Below are 7,549 nucleotides of genomic sequence, written 5' to 3'. Positions count from 1 at the left end.
ATTTCAGTTAGGGCACAGCAGGGGTGGCCTGTCTCTGCCACGTGACCTCTGGGGCCTCAGAAGGGAGTCCCACAGGCTGGGGGTTGAAGTCATATGAAAGCCCATCACAGTCATATCTGGTAGCTGATGCTGGGTGTTAGCTGGGGGTCCAACTGGGGCTGTGGGCCAGACACCCACATGTGACATCTCTGTGTGGCCTGGGCTCCTTACAATGTGCTGACTGGCTTCTAAGAGTGGCCATCTTGGGACCCAGAGAGAGCCAGGCAGAACTGTATACCTTCTGTGACCTTGACAGGCGTGCAGTCACTTCTGCCGTGTTCTACTGGCCAAGGGGTCACAGAGGCCTTGGTTCAAGGGTAGGGCGCAGGGACTCCCCCTCTCATTGCACTGTGAGAGCATAGGAGGGTGGTTGTGGGGGAACGGATATTGGTTCAGCCACCTCTGAATAGTATAGCCTGCTGTGGGCACCCTCCATGTGCCCTGGAGTTCCTGTGGACGTGCATTCATTATCGGCCTTAAATGGCACAGGCCCTCCTGAGTAAATGCCGATGGAACTCCGCGAGACCCAGGTGACCCCGTCTCCTGTGGGGTACAGCGTGGTTCAGCAGTTCAGCGAAAGCCCAGAAAGACCGGCCAATTGGAAGAGAAGTGAGCTGAGTGCTGGGCTCTCCTCCCTGCTAGGCTCTGGAGAAAGGTCTGGAGAGCCAGCGAACGCAGCCCCACCTGCAGATGCTGAGCCTGCTGTTTCTCTCAGTGCAATCCCATCAGACTCAACGGACAGCAAGCCGATCCAGGAGTGACGGTCTCACAGAGGTCCGTGGTCACAAGGCCACTCTCTGTCCAAGGATTCTACGTTCTAGCCGGAGGAGATGGACAATACACAGAACAGAACAGACAAAGAGGCACATGAATCAGAAAGTGGAGCTAGTGTCGGGCATTTTGGAAACGCGCGCACAGTGGCATTCAGCACAGTGGCGCGTTCAGAGTGCTGGATCAACGGGCTCCTGGGTATGTGTCAGCCAGGTCCATGTGGCTGGAGGAGCTAGAGTCGCTAGGGAGACCCCGGGCCTGTGACACTAATGCCCAGGAGAAGTCCCACAGGTGCTCAGCACGGCCAAGGTGAGGATTCCCGATTCCTGGCTGCAGGGCCCCAGGCTGCACGGCCCCAGGCTGTGGTGGCCCGTCCAGGCCTCAGGTCAGCGGGGCCTGGACCGTGTGCTCAGAGGCCCTTTGAGAACTAAGTCAACGAGGAACCCACTGAGAAGTACAATCTTCCATTCAGATCAGAGAATGAGCTAAAACTTCTTTCTTACCTAGTAGATTGGGTCATGAGAAGCTGGGTGTAAATACAGGTTTTGTGGGTTAGGTTGCATTTTAAAAGCTCTCTGACATCAGGATTGGCAAAATGTTGGAGGTGAATGAAGGGTGCATGGGGGCCCATTACACTGTTCTCTCTTTCTTGCTGTATGCTTGAAAAGTCCTCAACTAGAAACCAAGTGAGTAAATACATAGCTGCCCTTCTGGCAGTGGCTCTCGCCTTCTCCTCTCAAAATGAGAACACTTAATTCTAACCACTGTTTTTTTTTTTTTTTGCACAATTAACTTCTACAAAATAAACGTATAACTGTTCCTGCACCCTGGGTTTCTGAAGCCAAACATTAGCATATTGAAGTGATTTGCAGAATTAACTCCACCTTTCATGTCATTGATGCTTAAGTAATCTGAATAGTTTCTGCCTATGGGGAATATGTTTATGAAGCATCAGGAGGAGACAGGGGGTTGGAGAAGTTGTCAGAGCGATAAGAGATGAGCCTGGAAGCAGGGAGAAGGTCGGGCCCTTCTCTCCTCCAGCAGGTCAGTGACCCTGGGCATGTCTCCCTGTGTCTCGGGATTTTAGTTTTCTCATAAGCAGAGGAGGCGTTTGCTCTGGATCACTTCAAAGACTGAGCCTTCCCACAGTGGAAAGAGAGTTTTGGGGGCCACCGCATGTCATAACTGAAAATACCATGATCACTTGAGACAGACAGAGAGAGATTAGAATTTCCCTTTCCTTGGACCAGAAGTCAGCACATCCCTCGAGGCCTGTCAGAATGTTCATATCACCCAGAGGCTTCTCGCCTCTGAGTTCTCTCCTCCCTTCCTAGGCTGACCCTAGACATCAGGAAAAGGAGCCGAGGACAAGGGGAGGAAGAGCTCCTGGCTGCTGACAATATTTCACAAGAGTTCGGAATTTATGAGCTAACACTGCACACTAGGTCATGCTCTTCATGTGGAAGAGCCACTCCTGCACCTGCACCCTACTCCCTGCATCTTCACCCCAATCCCCACACCTGCACTCCACTCCCAGAACCCGCACACGGCCTGACCCAGCTGTCCTGGGACCTGCCACAGCCCTGCACCAACTGGCCCCTGTCTGAATCTCCTCCTTTTTATGCAGGGCTCGCTCTACACTTTCTCTAGGAGACATTTCAAGCTTCCCCTCTGCTGACCCCACCTGGCACCCCCTCACCCAGCCTCCTGCTAGAGTCCCATCCGCCCCCCCCCCCATCACTTGTTTTCTCAGGGCACCTCTTCACCAGAGAGCACGTGCCCTGAGGGCCGGCTGTGTCTTTATTTCTCTAGGTTTTGTTGTTCTTTTTGGTGTCCTTGGGGCCCAGGACAATGTTAGACATGCAGCCAGTGACCCATGAAATGACTCATTGGCTGGTGACTTGATTTCACGTTGCCGCTGCAGCCATTGTGGGTCACTATAGTCTCCCCTCCCCTCCCCTCCTCTTTTCTTTTCCAATAAAGGCAACTTGGAGATAAAACCACAAAGAGGCCTACATGCCATGGACCATCCTAAACATAAAGGACTTGTGTTGGGTTCCCTGAGGCAGGTCACCCTGGGGGCCTTGCCCTCTGCCTGGAGCGCCCTCCCCCAGAGCCCAGTGAGCCAGGGACTTAGAGGTGTTTACACATCTGTCTTCCCCCCATTTCCCGGGGCCTCTGAGTGTTACACCAGAGGCGCTCATTTCATGCTCGGGAGGGAATGACTTTCCCACTTAGGTGCCCACGTGCCATGAATGGGGCGTTGAATGATGGGAGAGTTTTGAGTTTGTTTCCGGCACTGGGCGCCTAAGACTGGGGTGAGGGGGGCTCCAGACCCAGGCCAGCTCCTCCAGCCCTGCGCCCGGAGGCAGGGGCTTCTTGGGGGCAAGTCAAGAAAGCAATAGATCCCAGACAAGAAAAAGCTAAAGGCCTTCACCATCAAACCAGTATTTCAAGAAATGTTAAAGGTGCTTCTTTAAGGAGAAGAAAAAAAAGACCAAGAATAGGAATAATAAAATGGCAGTAACTACATACCAATCAACAATGACTTTAAATGCAAATAAATTAAATGCTCCAATCAAAAGACTTATGGCTAACAAAGGCAAGCACTTAAACAGCGTGCCTCCCTGCCTCCCCGCACTGAACTCCAGAGTCTGCTGGTTTGAATTCTCCTCCCCTGCCGTTTCTCCAGAGCTCGGCCAGCCCTGAGACCCGGAGTCAGAGTGTCACCCCTGAGGAATGCAAAACGCTTCTGGTCCCAACACAGCTTTGCTTAATAATACGCTCTACACACTCAGGGAGCCCATTAGGGTAAAATACGGTTTTCCCTTTTCATGCATTTGCTACTTTCTCCAAACAAATTTGCAGGAAGATGCAACATCAGCAATTTGACAATTTGGAACTGAAAGAGCGAGTCTAGAGTCTGGAATTTCATGTCTCTCCCGATAGAAAAAATAAAAGCCTTTGAAGTGTATGAATCTGTGCTCGGCAAGGCCTGCGCCTGGCATCGGCTCATTTTTCACAGACCAAGCTGACGCACGGACGTCAACCCTCCACCCTCCACACCGAGGCTCTGCCTGCCAGCCCTTTCACACACCCGACAAGAAGGGATGTGGCCCCCATCACTGGGCCCCCACAGACAGGAGTCCCCCCAACTGTCCCCTCTCCATCTTCCTAACCATCCGCTCCCCACCCAAAGTGACACACACAAACGCGGCTCCCCCACCAGGCAGCCGGTGAAATGCCTTCTGGAGTGTGGGAGGCTGGACGCTGGGGCAGCATCGTCACACAGTGTCCCCTCTCCCCGGCTCAAGCTGTGTGACAATATCATACAATACAATATCGTATTAGTTTCAGGTGTGCAGCATAGTGATGAGACATTTCTATAACTTATGAAATGACCAGCCTGATAAGCCTGGTACCCAGTTATTACAACAATAGTGACTATATTCCTTGTGCTGTACTTTACATCCCCAGGATTGCCTTTATAACCAGCAATTTGTACTTCTTAATCCCTTCCTCTTTTTCTCCCATTCCCTCCCCCCTCCCCTCTGGCAACCATTAGTTTGTTTGTTAGATTTCACATATAAGTGAAATCATATGGCATTTGTCTTTCTCTGTCTGACTTACTAGGTGTACCAGTTAATAATGCGTATTTTTTTCAATAGATGGAGTTACACATATGTTGATATATATGCAACTTGATATGTATGCTATTTTGCTGTATTGACAGCAAGCTTCAAAACTTCATATGTCAAATTTGCTGAAGGTGTTAACAACATAGATATTTTTATGCTTAAAAATGTCAAATTTCATGCCAAAAAAAGAGCACTTGCGGGAAGTTTTAATTCATTATTTTGAAGAAAAAGTTATCATATACTTCAGGAAGCTTATGGTGAACATGCTCCATCTCAAGATACTTGTGAACACTGGTTTAAATGCTTTAAAAGTGAAGATTTTGATGTGAAAGACAAAGAACGTGCAGGTCAACCAAAAAAGTTTGAAGACCAACAATTACAAGTATTATTAAATGAAGATGCATGTCAAACTCAAAAACAACTTGCAGAAAGATTAAACGTTGCTCAGCAAACAATTTCTGATTGTTTACAAACAATGGGAAAGATTTTAAAGGAAGGAAAATGGGTGCCACATCAACAGAACGAAAGACAAATGGAAAACCAAAAAGTCATCAGTAAAATGTTGCTTCAACGGCACGAAAGAAAGTCTTTTTTGCATCGAATTGTGACTGGCGATGAAAAGTGGATTTATTTTAAGAATCCCAAACGCACAAAATCATAGGTTGATCCAGGTCAACCATCAACATCGACTGCAAGGCCAAATGGCTTCGGAAAGAAGACAATGCTCTGCGTTTGGTGGGATCAGGAAGGTGTGGTGTATTATGAGCTTCCAAAACCAGGTGAAAACATTAATACTGATCGCTACTGACAACAAATGATCAATTTGAACCACACTTTGATCGTGAAACGACCAGAATGTGCCAGAAGACACGGAAAAGTAATTTTGCTTCATGATGACGCACCATCACACACTTCAAAACCAGTTAAAGACACATTAAAAGATCTTGCCTGGGAAGTATTTACCCACCCGCTGTATTCACCAGACCTTGCTCCTTCAGATGACCACTTGTTCCGATCGATGGCACACGCACTTTCTGAGCAGCACTTCCAACCATACGAAGAAGTGGAAAATTGGGTCTCTGAATGGTTTGCCTCAAAACAAGAAAAGTTCTATTGGGAAAGTATCCACAAATCACCTGAAAGATGGGGAAATGTGTAGCTAGTGATGGACATTACTTTGAATAAAGCACTTTAGATGTTTCTCTTGAAATTATCGTGTTCTCTTAGATTACAAAATCCGCCATTATTAACCAGTACACCTAGTATTTTTCTTAGCACAATACCCTCTAGGTCCATCCATGTTGCAAATGGCAAGATTTCATCCTTATTATGACACAAACATTCCATTTGTGTGCTACATCTTCTTTATCTGTTCCTCTGTGATGGACACCAGGGTTGCTTCCATATCTTGTCTGTTGTGAATCATGCTGCAGGGAACGTGTGGGTACACATGTCTTTTCGATTTAGTGTTTAGGGTTTCTTCAGATAAACACCCAGAAGTGGAGCTGCTGGGTCCTTCTTATCTCTTGTTATGCAGCCTTGATTTCAGAGTCTATTTTGTCAGATAGAAGTATTTTGCTACCCCAGTGGGTTTTTTTTTGTTTCTATTCGAATAAAATATATTTTTCCATCCCTTTACTTTCAGTCTGTGTGTGTCTTTCAATCTGAAGCAATTCTCTTGTAGACAGCATATGTAAGGTTCTTGTTTTCTTATTCATTCAGTCTCCATATGTCTTTTACTTGGAGCATTTAATCCATTTGCATTTAAAGTAATTGTTCATAGTCCTGTAGTTACTGCCATTATATTATTCCTTTTTTTGGTCTTTTTTTTCTCCTCCTTAAAGAAGCCCCTTAAACATTTCTTGTAATACTGGCTTGGTGGTAATGAACTTCTTTAGCTTTTCTTGTCTGGGATCTATTGATTTCTTGACTAGACCCCAAGAAGCCATGTTGGACAGGCCCATGCAGCAAGGACTTGAGGGTGGCCTCGGGCCCACAGCCAGCAGGGAACTGAATCTTGCGTGCAGCCACTTGAACTTGGGTGTGGCTCTTTCCCCAGGGGAGCCTTCAAATGAGACCCCAGCCCTGGCTGACAATTCCATTGCAGCCTGCGAGGCACTGAAACAGAGGGCTCAGCTGAGCCGTGCCGGGGGTCCTGGCTCACAGAAACTGTGCAAGAATATATGTTGTTGTAAACCTTTAATTTGCGATTATTTGTTGTGCAATAACTGATATACGTAGTACCTTAAAAACATGCTAAAATATCTGGGGATACATGATTGGGAGGTGTTATTATTGACAATTTGGGCACTAGGGAACTTTTGCTATAAAAATATGATATTAAAAAGAAGAGCACTTAATTTTGTAGTCACAGGTTGATGAGGCTAGAAGAGCCTGGTTATTTGAGAAGTTGCTTGTGAATTATTTATTTCTCAAAACGACGTGTCTCATCCTTTGCTCAGCACCTCTCTCTTCTCTCGTTGTTGTCTGATTGCCTACCTGGACACTGCTTTCCTGCCTGCCTTGTTGTACCAGTGACTCAGTTGGACCATGTGCCTGTCTCTGATTTTAGTTTATTCAAAAGGAGTTGATCCCATTGGCTCCTTTCATGGCGTCTAATGATCAAGTGCAGCTCCCCACCCCCCACCCCAGCCCACGCTCAGGCCTGGGTTTGGGGACATCATTTCCCAAGAGGAACCAGAACCTCTGAGCCCTATCTGTGCAGAGAGGGGTTTTAGACACGGAACACATCTATTCAAGAAAGACTTGGAGCAATCAGGGCACAATCCATCCAAAATGAGTTCACATGGGGGCGACATTTAAGGGAATATCATCCACTTTAAACTCTGAAGCCTTGGAGGCCAGCCACCCCCCCACCCCCCACCCCCAGCCTGCTGGTTGGGATCACTGTTGCAAAGGGAATTCAGGATAGAAAGTGGGCTAGAACACGGGCCAAACCATGCTGGCAGCGTCCCTTTGGCCTGTGGTCCTCTCACCACATGTGATCTTTGGTATCCGTTCCTGACAGTGGCGATTCCAAGCAAGGCTCCCCACCGCAGGGGCCTGGAGAAAGCCCAGGCCTTTGTCATCCAAGTTGCTAC

Source organism: Myotis brandtii, unplaced genomic scaffold, assembly GCF_000412655.1.
Source record: "Myotis brandtii unplaced genomic scaffold, ASM41265v1 scaffold395, whole genome shotgun sequence".
Taxonomy (NCBI): Eukaryota; Metazoa; Chordata; class Mammalia; order Chiroptera; family Vespertilionidae; genus Myotis; species Myotis brandtii.
The sequence above is the reverse complement of the archived record's forward strand: the minus strand, read 5'-3'. Positions refer to the sequence as shown.